This window comes from Chelon labrosus, assembly GCF_963514085.1.
Source record: "Chelon labrosus genome assembly, chromosome: 23".
NCBI lineage: Eukaryota > Metazoa > Chordata > Actinopteri > Mugiliformes > Mugilidae > Chelon > Chelon labrosus.
Genome location: NC_140356.1, coordinates 13,269,520 through 13,284,320, shown reverse-complemented (window position 1 = coordinate 13,284,320; position 14,801 = coordinate 13,269,520). Strand labels below are relative to the sequence as shown.

Below are 14,801 nucleotides of genomic sequence, written 5' to 3'. Positions count from 1 at the left end.
CTCATGCCTCACAGCAAGAAAGGCCTTGGGTTCCAATCTGTTGGCTGACTGGGGACTTTCCATGTGGAGTTTGCATGTTCTCCCTTTGTCTGTGTGGGTTCTCTCCGGATACTCCAGCTTCCTCCCACCATCCAAAGACATGGCTATAAGTGTGAGTGTGAATGGTTGTCTGTTTCTCTGTGTTAGCCCTGTGTGTCCAGGGTGTACCCCGCCTTTTGCCAAAATAACAGCTGGCGACCCTACAGAGGACAAGCGGTTACAGAAAATGAACGAACGAATGTGAAAGTCTAAAAAAGAGCCACGACCACTAGAAGGACAGCACGCATACTTTCTACACCAGACCTACACACAGGCTGTTCAGCCTTTCAAGACTGTTAAAAAGTGTCATTTGATTCAATGCATGCCACGAAGAAATGGACTGCCTCATTATATCTGAAAAATCTGTAGCAGTCCTCTCTCTTGCTTTGCTCCAAGTGTCCCTGATGTGAAATATTGCATCTACTGCTCAGAGTGTTATTTATTTATTAAGACCATTAGCCAGACGGCACAGAGCAGCCATTATACTTTCTGCAGGCAATACGACCATCAAGCTCAGACTTGCACAATCTCCGTGCAGCCAGTGGAGCCCATTTCATTTAGCACAGCGTCTCAGTTGCTGGCTTTTTCTAACTTCTACTGCTTTATTGATCAGGTCGATCCGGTCTGGTATAGATGCGGCTAAACCATGCCATTCAACTGACAGGGGTTCTCTGCCGCTGTCATCCTTCTCTCCTGTTGAATGCAAGTGATATTTATAGACGACGCGAGGGCTGGCAAGAGGGGGAAAACTAATTAAATCAGTGTTTCTGCTGTGCCTCTGCAGTGTTCTCAGCTTATTTAAATTCATCCCTCAGCGAACACTCGCAAGAAAACTCTTCAAGGTTTTCACTGGTGTGACAAAGACATCATGTGCTTTCTAAAATGTAGATTTCCCCCTCTATCTAAAGACAAAACAACTCCGCTGAGCTTAATAATTCATTAATTCATTGGTGGGTCATTTCACCCATTTGTAGAAAATATCTATTATTAACTGTGTCTAAAGATGCCTCTGCACTTGATCTCATCTTTGCTATTTTGCATTTCAACTGCATGCATAGACGCGTGCAGCTTCTGCTACACTTTTGCTGAAATGCATTAGCCTATTATTCAGACCAACATTATGTGATAAATGCTGCTGCAAAATCCCCTAAAATGCCAAATGCGGACTCATTGCACATGAAGTATATTAATCATATGACATAAGAGACAACATCACATTGCATTTCTATGAATGCATCTATAAAATGGGTAGAAAAATGAAAATGCAGCATCTTATTTTGCCACTTTCTTTGTTTGTTCAAGCCGTTTTTTTGCACCGGAAGCAATCAGATCAATGTATTTATCAAAACTCTCGGTTATGCATGATAATTCATGTATATTTAATACTCTGTGTTAATCTGGGGCAGTCAGGCCCTTCACACGCATGCACACTGAGCTCTCAGGCTCCCTGTGAATGCACAGGGGAGGAAGAGGTGGGTGACATAAGCCCGAAGAGCGGCCTTTGAGACATGCAAACGCAAACACACTTCCCCACCGGTGCCTGATGTCAGCTCTCATTACATCGAGCAGCAGGCCCCTTGGGCCAATTAGGGGCAAGGGGCTGCTCTCCTACAGGCTATAGGATTGGCCCGTCACTCCAACCCCCTCCCTGGTGCGGATATTATAGACAAATAATAAAGCAGATTGGTGGAAAATGAAGACTGCACAGATTCAATTAGTAAAATCTATCAATTAAAGAGCTGTCTGCAGTGATTTTGTAAACTTGGATATTGTTTATTCATGCTGAAATGAAAGGCACGCAATGAGACCCTGACTTCAATGTGCTTCCCAGTCTTTTTTCCAGTGTTTATCTAATTACTAATTTCTTCTGGGTCCCCCACGGGACAAATTGAGTCTTTTTATGAGTAAATAAAACGATGTTTCTGATCTCAAAAGCAATGCATACAAAGAGAGGAGCTATCATCTGCCGTCTAGCTCTCTCCCTGGTGGCATGCCATTTTCCCCTCCGTCCAATCCATAATGTATCACATAGCCAACAGGGGGGAGAAAGCAGAAAGCCTCTGGGATTTTTTCCAAGGAACAGAGGGTAATTTGGAGATGGCTCATGTGGTTCATTTGAATGGACCAGAAGGAGGGGGCTGCTGTATAACTTGAGCCACTTTGGAAATGAGCTGATTTGGCCGATTGTAATTCTGGGGTAATAATTCAAAGCCAAGGAGGTCCTAATAAGCAAAGCTGTGCACAAGAGGAAATGCAGAAGTAGAAAACGTTAAAGCTTCTGGAATCAGTATATATGATGCATATATGAAGGCATGAACACACCAAACTGACATAAAAAAAAAGACAAGACACATACACCTGCATGAAAGGAAATAACTCTTCAAACTAGGAAGCTAGGAAGAACTACTAACGCTTTAATTCTTCTGATAAATGGGACTAGTTTCTTCATTCTAGATGCGTGTTTTCTGTTCTGTTTTGTTCCACCACTGACTCAAGATGTTGAATCGTCTGAGAACCCGCCAGTAGAAGTCCGACTAGTTGTCACGGTGTAGGGCGTCCAAAACTAGGTGTTCATCGACTGCCGGATGCTGGTGCTTGGTGTGTCACAGCCGCAATAGAATCAGCTTTCCTTTATCTTTTTTTGTGTTTTCATCTTTCGCCTGTTACTCTTTCTGGCTCAATGTCCATTTCGGTATGATCAATCTGAAAGTCAAACTGTCTGAACAGTTTCTGCTTTTATCACTGCCTTAGTAAGTTGGAAACAAAAAGGAAGAAGTGAGAAGTTGAAGAAGAGGATGTGACCGCAATGAAAGCCGGAAAAAGTGCCTGGACCAATCAAGTTGTCCTGCTCCGTCTGGACCAATGGCGTCGCCACCTCCCCGAACCAAGGCTGACTGTATCTGAGTAAAGTACCTGGCTTGGTGCCAGTTTGCGGGCAGACGCAAGACAGAGGGAAGAGGGAGCACTCAATGCTAATTTGATTGAGGTGCACTACGATTTTAAAGGGCAGCCTGGAAAAAAAAAGTCACTGTGGTTAAAAGCATAGGTAATTTGGAGGAAGATGACAAACTGGAGCCATTGCCATAGAGCCATCCATCTGGGATCTTTGCTGACCAATCAATGTCCAGCACTCGGAGAGAGGGGAAAGAAATTAGCAGACAAGTTATCTTTCATCTACGCTTCAAAGCCAGGCCGTCCCAAGCGGTTTAGGTACATTTTCAGCAATCAGGGTGGTGTCATGTATCCGGAAGAGGCCATTTGCAGTGAGGAGGATTTTAATTGACAGAGCTGCTACTGTGCTTGTCAAGGTTTTTGATTTGTGCATGAGTTCACGACTGCAACAGATTTGTTACTTGAAACTCGCAGAAATAGGATTCTAGTTTGTAGCTATCAATCTAGCTAGCGTTTTTAACATTGCAGCTTTTATATTTTCAACAAAACATCAAAACAAATGAACCGGATTGTCGGTTGCATGATAAAGCTGCTGAGCCTCGATTTTGTGGTCGAATATTATTTCTATAAAATGATCTTGGACAAGCAGAAGTGATCAGATTTGACTTTATAGGTGCTTTCAGAGGCAGAGAGGGCAGGGACTTTTTCATAGTCCCTATAGCTGTCGGAGCAAGCACAACCTTTTGTTTTGTGCCCTATCTGCAGGAACTGAAGATAATTGTAGCTCTCAGAACTTTTGGATCTTTTCTATTCAAGGTTGGTGTACGCAGAAGTGTACAGAGATTTGTCTACATGCACACAGAAAAAGAAAAAAAGCCTGTGAAGGTACTCCAAGGAAATTCCCCAGAAGAAAGTCTCAAGAACAGTGATATGGGTAATAACAATAGCTAGATACTTCACTGATAAATGTCTTCAAGTCTAAGCAGGGCCTTGCTGCTCATGTTTTGCAAGACTGACACCCTGGCATCTTGGCTCCCACACAGTAAACACATGTTTTACCACACATGATTAATGCAATGTCTCTAATTCCCTTTACTTTTGCGTGGAAGGCTAGCTTGCAAATTGGGAGTATAGCTTACATTTGAGTTGAAAGCCGAAGAATGACACTTCCACTTTTTGCCTTGGGTAGAGGCAAGAGGTAGTACAACCATTCTCTAAACGGTTTGGGGGTATTTTTATTTGAGTGACTAGGACTGTCTCCTTAGAGGCATTGTATTTCTATGATAACATTGTTTTTAATTAATTTTGCAGCTAGATTTGTAATCTCAATTACACATTCATGTTTATTTATTCCATTATTCTAACACATTTTCCTCTAAATATGATTTCATCTGGGAAGGCTGGCAGATATTGCTCTGATTAGAGCCCCAAAAGCTTGCTCCTGTTGTTGCGGTTGCTAAGCTATGATTGTATTGGGCAATTTCTTTAAGGAAAATATAATAATTTAAAATCTGAAAGTGCTTCAAATAGCTGTAAAACATTAACTGGCTCACTGTTGGCGACTATGAAAACACTGCGCAGTTTATTACTCTAAAGGCTCTGGAGGGTCATTTAGCGGCTAAACCAGGAAATGTTTTTGATAATATCTTAAAATTTTTTGCACGTTAAAGAATATAATTAAGTTCATTTGTTTTTTTTAACTGGATTATTTGCGTATGTAGAAACGTTCATGAACTTCTATTTAATCCCACTAAAACCACATCATTTTCTTTCTGTGTGGACTTATGTACAATACGGTCTCTATCCGAGTGTGTGTGTGTGAGTGTAAGCAAGTAACAGTAACACAGTTCAGTTTAAATCTGATCTCAAATCTTGGACTGACGTCACATCCTCCATCACCCTGCAAACTCTCGTATGTTTATGTAAATGTCATTTTTTTAAGTCTTAGATTAAATGATTAGTGGCCTTAGGCTTCAAGATTTAATGCAAGACGGGAGGATGTGGTATGAAGTTGATTTACCTCAAATAATGCTCTATGCATGCTCTCTAAACGTGCAGTTAATCCTAAATCATTACTAAGTGTGACATTGCTAAATCATCCAGATGCACAAACTTCTAAATGTTCACGGTGTGGTTGGTGGATTACAATCGACGTGACTGCTTGAATGTGATAAGCTTCCAGTTTGCTTGGTCAAAGAGGCTTTAGTGTTAAAGGTGTCGAATAACAGGCTGTGTGAAACGTGCGAAATGACACACACCTCCCTGTCTCCTACATCGACGCTGTTGTGAATTAAAGACGTTCATCGAACATCCACCAACGTAGCTAGAAGGGCATTACAAAAAACATCAGGGGACTGATTCAGAAACTTGGCAGTTGGTTTTAAATATTTCAGTAGAAAACATTATTTGGAGAAAAGAATATAAATTATTTTTGGAACAGGTATCCATGTTGCCTGATTTCTCAAGCTCTTGAACAAAGTTCATTTTCTCCAGTTTTATCTATCTGACAAAAGCTGTTTTAATATCAGAATGACTGGAAGAAGTGTGGCTTGTGGAAAAAAATAATACAGTGTGTTGTTTGGGTAAAAGAATTGTCAAAAATGCAAGACACGGGCTAAATAAAAAAGAAATAATTAAGCCAATGCGAAAGTACTAATAGCTGCAGTTCCTCAAATGGCCACTAGAGGTTCCAAAAGCGAAGACTTCCATATCAAAATGCCCAACTTTACAGCAGAAATAATCATGTTTACAGCTTGATGCAAACAAAATATATATCAAGGCCCGACATTGTGTGTTATTAAGGTTGTGTCAAGTTGGTAGCTGTCTCCTAGGCGACACCTGCCCAACGCCACTCCATTCACACTGCCCTTCTTTAAAGGTGAACTACCGTTTTTTATCACCTGGACCTTATTTCTGGCATAAAATCCAATCGTTTACTCACCCATATAACTTTGGTGTCATTTGGAGTCGTTCGGACGATATTTAGATCCAGTGGAGCGCCGCGTATATCAATATAGTGGGAGTGACTGGGGCACCAAAACGCAGCCTCTAAATAACGCATTATCTGCCGCGAAACTCGTTCATTTCACCAATATTTTGTTATGATACGCTAGTGCTATTCCGTGTTGAGTCCGGAGTTAACTGTTATCTATTTTTTCGGATGTGCAGCGGTTTGTTGTTCTTTGGCCAGCTGTTCCTCTCTCTGCCTCCGCAGCCTCCTTTCAGCGAGCTCCTCATCCGTATACTCTGGCTCAAAACAGTAAGGACGTCCATCATAAACAAAGTCGTCATCCACAACCTCAGAATCAGAAAAATATTCAGCCATGTTGCAAAAAACTAGCAGCTGCAAATTGCAGGTAAACAAGCCGACCATCACGGGTGCCCACGGGGCTCAGAGATGACATCATCCAGGTCAGAGGTTAGTAGGTCAATCTACAGACACTGGATGATGATAACGGGTAACTCCGGACTCAACGTTGAATAGCACTAGTGTATCATAACAAAATATTGGTGAAATGAACGAGTTTCGCATCAGATAATGCGTTATTTAGAGGCTGCGTTTCGGTGCCCCAGTCACTCCCACTATATGGATATACGCGGCACTCCACTGGATCTAAATATCATCTGAACGACTCCGAATGACACCAAAGTAATTCCCCTTTAACCATTTTTGAATAAATTGGGAGTTGGGCGGAGTCAGGCACTGCCAAGATACCCATGCTTCAAAACGCTATTCAGGAAACTTCTAGATAACGGGTTTGTCCATCTTTATATACAGTCGATGTTTTCTAAAGGAATGAGGCTTTGGAAAAACCAATGCAGATACATCATGTTATGTTTTTTGATGTTGTTTTTTATCTCTCTGGCTTAATATGGGGCTTGAAATAGGGAGAATTGGCAGCTAGGAAGACCTAATACTACTTTTTATCTGAGAGAGAGAAAGAAAATCACTGAATTCAGAGAAATGTGGCAGAAAAACATGGTCCTTCGATCGGTTGAAATTGGTTCCCTGCAGCTTGTTTGTAACCCCAACGTAACAAGCACCTGCAAAGAGCCAAACCCTTTAATTCTAATTATAGTGACCCTCTTTCCAAGTGCACTTGTGTGTGTGTGTGTGTGTGTGTGTGTGAGCACACGCTATGAACAGCCAGCCTGTGCACAGTTTGCATCGATCGATTAATCCTTCATCAGCACTATCATTTTACTTCTCCTCCAGCCACCGGAGCCATCCTCCCTCGCTTTAAATTACTGTTGTTGATAACGCAATCATGGCTATTGTCTGAGAACTTTTGACTCCCACGCAAGCCCCCATGACTCATAATGTCGGTGCTGGAAGGAACGCAGGCAGAGTTTGCACAAACACGGCAAGTGGGCGGAAAGACGAGTAGGTGGGAGAGCCGGCAAGGGTGTCCTGCATCAGACTGCAGAGGAGGCATGTTCATAATTCATCCGATTCCTCCCTCCGTCTTCCTCTTCTCCTCGTCGTCTTCTGAGGAGGGGAATAAGGGTTGTGGGCTCGTGCATGTGTTTGTGCGCCGAGTTCGTGGTCTTGTGAGCAGCCAGCCAGGACCGTTCCAGGATATTTATAGCTCTCATTAGCCACATCCCGCTAGAGCCAGGGTCACAGCACACTGAGGTGAACACTAAGACTACATTTGTCTCACACCAGCGAGGCGCACACACATACACACACACACACACACACACAGAGAGAGGCACCTGATTTAAGCCTGAACGGACACGGGAACAGAATGTACGATATCAGCGTCAAACAACAAGAAGTCTTTACCCAGAATTCGTCGTCGCAGAAATTCGCTTCCCCCAACCCCGATATTTTGGCGTGGGTGACAAAACCCCACTGTCTGAGCTGATCATCTGTTCAATCTGTCTGGCTGAGAGATCCCAGCATGCAACGGTGCAGCAGGTGGTCAGTGGGCGTAAGGTTGCTTCGGCTAAAAAGAAAAAAAAACAATGAAATAAACTGAAGGATACACACACACACAAGATAGTAAAGCTTACACAAAGGGTGCTGATGATATCCCCCTGCTTCTACACTGAAGGATGGAGATGTTCCGTTGGCATGGCAACAGGTATCAAGCCCCGACAGAAGAAGCCCTTTTCATTGGGTACGTCTTGGTCCTGGCACAATAAACCGTAGAAGAAAAAAAAAACAACACTAAATCTGGTCTGGGCCGACAAATCTCAAAGAAGAGAAGATGAACCCGTTTCATTATTTTCTCACCTAATCTTCTTCCATCTCTCTGTTGCTTGTTAGTTTTGTTTTTTTCAACCTACGTTATAAATCAGTAAAAATATTCAGTTTATTGTTACGTAAGACAAAAAAAAAAAAAAAAAAGGACCAAATGCTCATCTGCCGTTTTGTTAAAACATTTAAATATTATCAGAATAGTTGCAGTCATTGTTCTGTCCGGCAACAAATTGATGTTGACAAGTGCACAGAATTCTCACAGTCACGTACCTCGTACACAATATGTGCTCGAGGGGCGGTGACGAAGAGGAAAAGAACAACTTCAGTGAAAGAAGCAGGAAATCAGGAATTCATTTATAATCCTTGATGTCAGAGGTCACATGTGGATTTGTTTCACTGACAATACACCGTGCTGTAGCGGAAAAAGTGGAAACGTGAATTTTGTCTAACACGCTGCAAAACATTAATTTGAAATAAAAAGTTACTGAGAAGGATTAGTCCCCTTTCATCGGTTTTAGTAATCTGTTTTAAGATTGCTTTAAACACTTTGTGTCGCATATCATTACATACACGCTGGTACCGGAGGCATACTTTCATGCACACGTTCCTTAGATGGGATCCTGCTTTCTGTCAAGTTCTGAGCAAATAAATCCTCTAAAAAACAATAAAAAATATTTTTAAAAATGTTTTAAATAATAAAAAAATTGAAGAGTAGGATGAGGTCACTTCCACCATTTTCAATAATTTTGTTAATCTCCTATTAACCTGCAAACTAAAAAACAAAATAAAAAATTCTTCAAATCTATACTTTTATTTTGGTAAACAAAATAAAACACACTCAACCACAAGTAAAAAGAAAGATAAAATAAAACAAAATTTGCAAAAAATACACAGAATTAGCATATGAACAAATATACAAGAAATACAGATGGAAGAATATATATATATTATATACATAGGAATGATAATAAGGTGCAATAGTGTGCATTAACATGAATAACATGGAGTTATCTGTTGCTGACAGGTGAGTTGTTGTAAAGTTGCATAGAGCAGTAAGGTATGAACCCTGGTATGAACTCTGACCTAAATCACTGTGCTATTTTTTTTTAAAAAAGGAAATCTGCTTTATGACTGGACAACCCAGACACGACGCGCATGACTCAACGTGATGAGGCATCAACACATGACCTGCGCTGCTGCTGCTCAACTCCTGGTCCCCCAGCATGAGTGACTAAGATCAGCAACTGTTTATTATTATCATTATTTTTTTTCCCCAACCCTTAAAACCTCAAAGAAAGCAAAGGAGAAGAAGCAGAAAGGGAAGACAATAAAAGACAACGGGATAAATTTAAAAAGGTCGAATTTTTCTAAATTTTTGTACGGAAAATTGCCTACTCTGTTTAATGTATGAAGCACATCTAAAACATAACTACATTTTAGCAAAGTCCTGTACAATCAGTCACAAAAAAAGCATAAAAAACACATTGTCTTTGGACCATAAAAGCCAAAAGTGGAGTGAACATGCTGACCAATATCGTTGCTAGAAAACAAAACAGACAAAGCATCCTATTGCCATTTCCTTAACCCCTCCAAATGTCAATTCAGTCTTCCCTGTTTATTCCCTACAAACTGGTCTTCAGCTAATTGACCTAAATGTACTGACTGCTGCCAAACAGATACAGCCTTCATCTTGAAGCTATTATTCTCCATCTGAATTTCCGACCATTAATTACAATGATTTTCTGCCTAATGCACGCGCACACGCGGTGACTCTCTCAGTGTAATCCTATTACATGTCATTTCGCCGGTCTTGAAGGCTCACCGCAAATCATTCGGCCAGATGAAAAAGCACCGAGCTCGCAGGCCAGCATACATCCGATAAATCATTCATTCTGATATTGAGATGACCTTTGTAGCGTGCAGACAAACAGTGACAGACGTACTGTACTTCTTGGGGGCTTACAGGAAGAGAGAAACGACAAGTCAGTGAAGTTGTAAATTAAAGCAAAACCCGGAAGATCGGATTCTTTTTGAGGCATTTGTCATCGCTCAAGGTCGTCTGAAAAGTTGCAGCTGGACACGGCCCTTCAGCGCTTATGTTAGGCGTCTGGGATGTCACAGGAAATGATTCACGTTTGACGAATCTGCCGGTGGTTCGTGTAAGTGATGTGTTTGCGGGGGCTGGCCGGCTCAGCCCAGTGTCATCCCTTTCTGTCCCGGTTTTGTCCCACTCCCTCTTCCTCTTTCTGTCTCTCCCTCCCTCCCTCTCTCCCTCCCTCCCTCTCTCCCTCTCTCTCTCTCTCCAGAGAGCCACTGCACTGCGGAGGAAACTTGAACTGTGCCCAGCTCCTGTGAATATCATTCACACAAACCAGCCAGCGCGCACACAGACCTACATGCGTACTACGAACTCTGCAAAAAAGAAACACAACAGCCGACATTTGCCTGTCAGATGGCTTCCAGTCTCCATCCATCTCCGTGTAGGAATGCAGTTTAGTTTCAGATAAACCACATTCATGCTGTGATTAGAGGCACATTTACACACTTTCACTGTTTTATGTGGGGTTTGTCCTCGCCTGCAAAAGTCGAGGAGAAAGATCAGTCCACCATTTTCTATCATCCTGCTAATACGCCCGTCTACCTAGAGATTATTTAAAAATCCATATTTTAACTTTGACACACAATTACAATGTGTTTTCATCCCAGCATACTATTTATTTGTTTATTAATTTTAGTCTGCTCCTTAAATTGTCAATGTACACCCGAAGTTTCTCATAGTCAGCCTCCATTCATCCTCAATCGTAGCCAAACTGCCGACTTGAACTTTATTCTCGAGTGCAAGCGAGAAGAGAAACTGCAACTGCCATTGAGCTTCAGAAAGGCCAAGGTTTTTACGGGAAGCATTGTCTGGTGTGTTAGAAGTGGCAGCTGTGTTTAGATTATTGTAAGATTTGAAGGAGAGAGAGGAGAGGAGACGCAAAACAGAAGACAAAAAGTAAGAAGGGAAGTTAAACTCAACATTTGAATAAGCCACAAAAAAAAAATGCATGTATTCAGACTTTTTGTGAACTGCTTTGATGTGGATTTTGGGGTTGTGTGAGTCTGAGGAGTGAACAGCAACGCTCAAATAGCCACTACCATATTTTGGTCCTTTTGGCCGTTTGCCCTCCTCTGAGCACGGCGGTCAGACACAAAACAGAGCCCTTGAGAGATTCTGCATCCTGGACACACACTGGAGGACGGGCGATACAGCGTCCCTTGTTCAAAGACACTCGGAGCCTGTAAGTGCACGTTCTCAAGAGGGCCTGTGCACTTAAAACACAATGAGGCCTATACTGTGTGTGCTTCATGTGCTGCCCTCTGGTGTGATTTAAAGGAAATGTGTGCGTCACAATGCATGTTGGAGTCTGCCATCTAGTGTTACACATGCATATGCGTCAACAACTGATTCCACTTTTACTTACACGGTTTATAGTCTAAAGCAGGGGAGTCAAACTCATTTTAGTTCAGGGGCCACATACAGCCAAATTTGATCTCAAGGGGGCCGGACCAGTAACACAATAGCATAACATTTAAGTTTACATTTAATGAACCGCACTATTTAAACATGTAACGAATAACCGGACATTTCTTAAAAGAAAGTAGCGCAATTTCTGTTTAGTTCTAGGTCTCAGTGTTGTGTTACACTATATTGCCAAAAGTATTCACTCATCTGCCTTTACACGGATATGAACTTAAGTGACATCCATAGGGTTTAATATGACCTTGGCCCACCCTTTGCAGCTATAACAGCTTCAACTCTTCTGGGAAGGCTTTCCGCAAGGTTGCAAGGTTTAGGAGTGTGTTTATGGGAATTTTTTACCATTCTTCCAGAAGCACATTTGTGAGGTCAGACACTGATGTTGGACAAGAAGGCCGGACTCACAGTCTTCGCTCTAATTCATCCCAAAGATGTTCCACCTGTGGTCTAACGGGTGTTTCCTCCATCATATGGCTTCGGTAGGAGGTCAAGATTTAGTTGTTTGCCATGACTTTCAGTTTAATTGCTGTGATATAATAGATTATGACTGATGTGAAAGGTTTGCGTGACTCGGCAAAGAGGCCACATAAATAATGCCGCCTTAAAATACCGGTGGCATCTGCACTATGTTGCATTTCTGCACGAACAGAGCGTTGTTCTTCTGTTTAAAAGATGAGGACAGACCAGGCTGCTTGCTTGAAGGGTTGAACTGCAAGTTAACAGTATTTTTCTTTAAAAGATTATACAGGCCATACATATAGCATTTGTCTGAGCAGTGGACTTGAACTGGTTAAAATCTGAAACTGGATCCTTTTTTTTTTATGTCAAAGAAGAAATAGTAGTGGAAGAAGAGGCTCCAGAAGAAGCCTGTTTTTAAGTCTTTTAGTGGACGCAGTTTGTTTTTGCTCTTGAAGTGTCCTCTTCTTAAAGTGTCCTCAGTTTAAATATTTAACTCATGATTTACCAACTAAATACCCGTTTGCTATGTCTTATATTATATTTATTTATATTTTTAAAGCCGTAATTTCTTGTTCAACATTGTCAGTGTACATGTGTGGCAGGTCGCATTCCACACCAGTAGGGGGCAGCACTGCTAGTTAGCTATAGCTGCTTTCAAAGCGCAAAGGATTGTGGGTGTTTCCTCACACATAATGCTACGTGACTCCGACGTTGTCAGTTAGTTTAGCGAGAGAGCAACGAGGAGAGGAACGTTAGTCACTTAGCTCTGAAATTATTGGTAAACAACAGTTTGTAGAGTACAATTAGTATTAGTTTTTTGTTTTTTTAAAGCAATTTGCTGGAAAAGACTACAATTTTCTATTTTAAAAGCAGTTTTCTTTTCTTTTTTTTTCAAACTTCGTAGAAGAAGTCTCCACGTACAAGATACGAAGGCCGTCGCGTCAGCTTTTTTTCTCTACATACTCTTTTTGGTCGGAAATGTGTTTGGAAACGATGGGAACCAACGCGAAGCACGTTAAAACCGACTCTCTGCGGAAAACCACGAAACCTGGATCTAAGCTGAGGTGGAAGCTGCTCCGTGTGCTGGTGGAGGACGAGGCCCTGAAACGGTGCCGAGCCTCGGCGGTGAAAACAACCATCCGGAAGTATATACGCCGGGAGAAAAAGCGAGCACAGTTGGCTAAACTTGCCAAACTCGCGGCAGGCGAGGAGGCCAACAAGGAGGAGATCATAATGGAGTCCAGGTACGAGGAAATCCCCTCTGAGGCCTGTACGCCGAGTCATCCAGCTGGAGCAATGGCGCCGGAAAACACCACGCAGTACCTGATGAGTAACGTGTATGAAGACATGAAACTCAACGACGTGCACTCAGTTTCACACGGTACATTTGCAAATCTGTATGGCGAATTTATGTCCCCGAGCAGTGTGTACTCCGCTTTGGACTCTGGCTTTGAGAGCTGTCTTGATTTTCAGCAGAGAGACTTCGAGGAAGCGTTTGACCTGCGACTGGAGTGAACCGGTCTGAGCGCGGATCCGCCTTCTTCCTCTACTTCCGGGAGCAATGACTTTCAAATAAAGACACGTTAAAAGGTGTGACGAGATGCTTTATAGACAGATCATGATGTGTGTCTTGTGTGTATCTTGTTGCCCAGGTCATGTAAAATGATTTGTCGCATGATTCATGGTTGGGCTTTATTTGTCTCACAGCGGCGCTTTTGGACGCCGCCCCCGTCCAGTGGGGGGCGCTCCTGAGCCCTTGCGTGGCGCCGCCCGGAGGAACCAACGTAAGCGCACCTCTCAGCTCTAGGTCTGACCTCACGGATTGTGAAGTTCAGGTAAAACCCCGGGCAGGTATTCTTGTTGCACTGCATTGTCATTGGTGGCAGTAGTCGTGCTTCCCACAGTCACTGTTGTCTGAGCGTTTTCCAGGTGCGTTTCCCACCCTCTTCCAGGACGCATGGCTCGGCTGTGAGAGGAGGAGGAGTAGCAGGAGGGCACGGAGGACGGTGACTGGGACAAGGTGACTTTTAAAGGTCCATTGGTTGTGTTTGTTAAAGTCCAGATAAGTGTGGTAATCTGGTGAAGTGCAATTTAATGTTTGAATCAGTAAAAATGTTGTGCTTTGTGGTGATTGATACCGAGTGTGTGAGAAATGTATAATAAAACAAAATTATTTTGGAAACTGCTTTTGTTCTGTGTCCATTTCTAAAGTCTGCATTTCAAGGACAGTGAAACGGTAAGCATGAGTCAAGGTGCACCAACAGATGAACGCATTAGATAGGTTTTATTTGTCACATGCACAGTTATACATAGTACAATGCACAGTGAAATGTACTGTTGTACCTGCAGCCAGTAGTAAAAAATATGTATAAGTACTACAGTAAACAGTAGTTGCACACAAGGATTACGATTACGGTTTAGAGTCGGGGGGTACATGGCTGCTTCAGATATCAGATCTTTGATATTTATAAAACTTTGGCACATAAACCCTTTTTGATCACTACATCATTACTACATGAACAGCATTGTAAGACATGAGGTAGAGGGTGGGGTAGGAGACAAACCAAAGAAAGGGTCATGTAAATTCTTGGGTGATAAGTGACCAGTCCAGTGGCCTGTAAGTAAGTGAAACAATTGTCAAAC

General features: G+C 42.3%; 1 long non-coding RNA gene across 1 annotated transcript; it reads left to right on the top strand.

The window, feature by feature from the left end:
* The first annotated feature begins 12,865 nt into the window (after nt 1-12,865).
* On the top strand, nt 12,866-14,341 carry LOC311508320. The gene is made up of 3 exons (XR_014699754.1): nt 12,866-13,539; nt 13,632-13,748; nt 13,866-14,341. It is a non-coding gene; the product is annotated as an uncharacterized lncRNA (long non-coding RNA).
* Nucleotides 14,342-14,801: the final 460 nt, after the last annotated feature.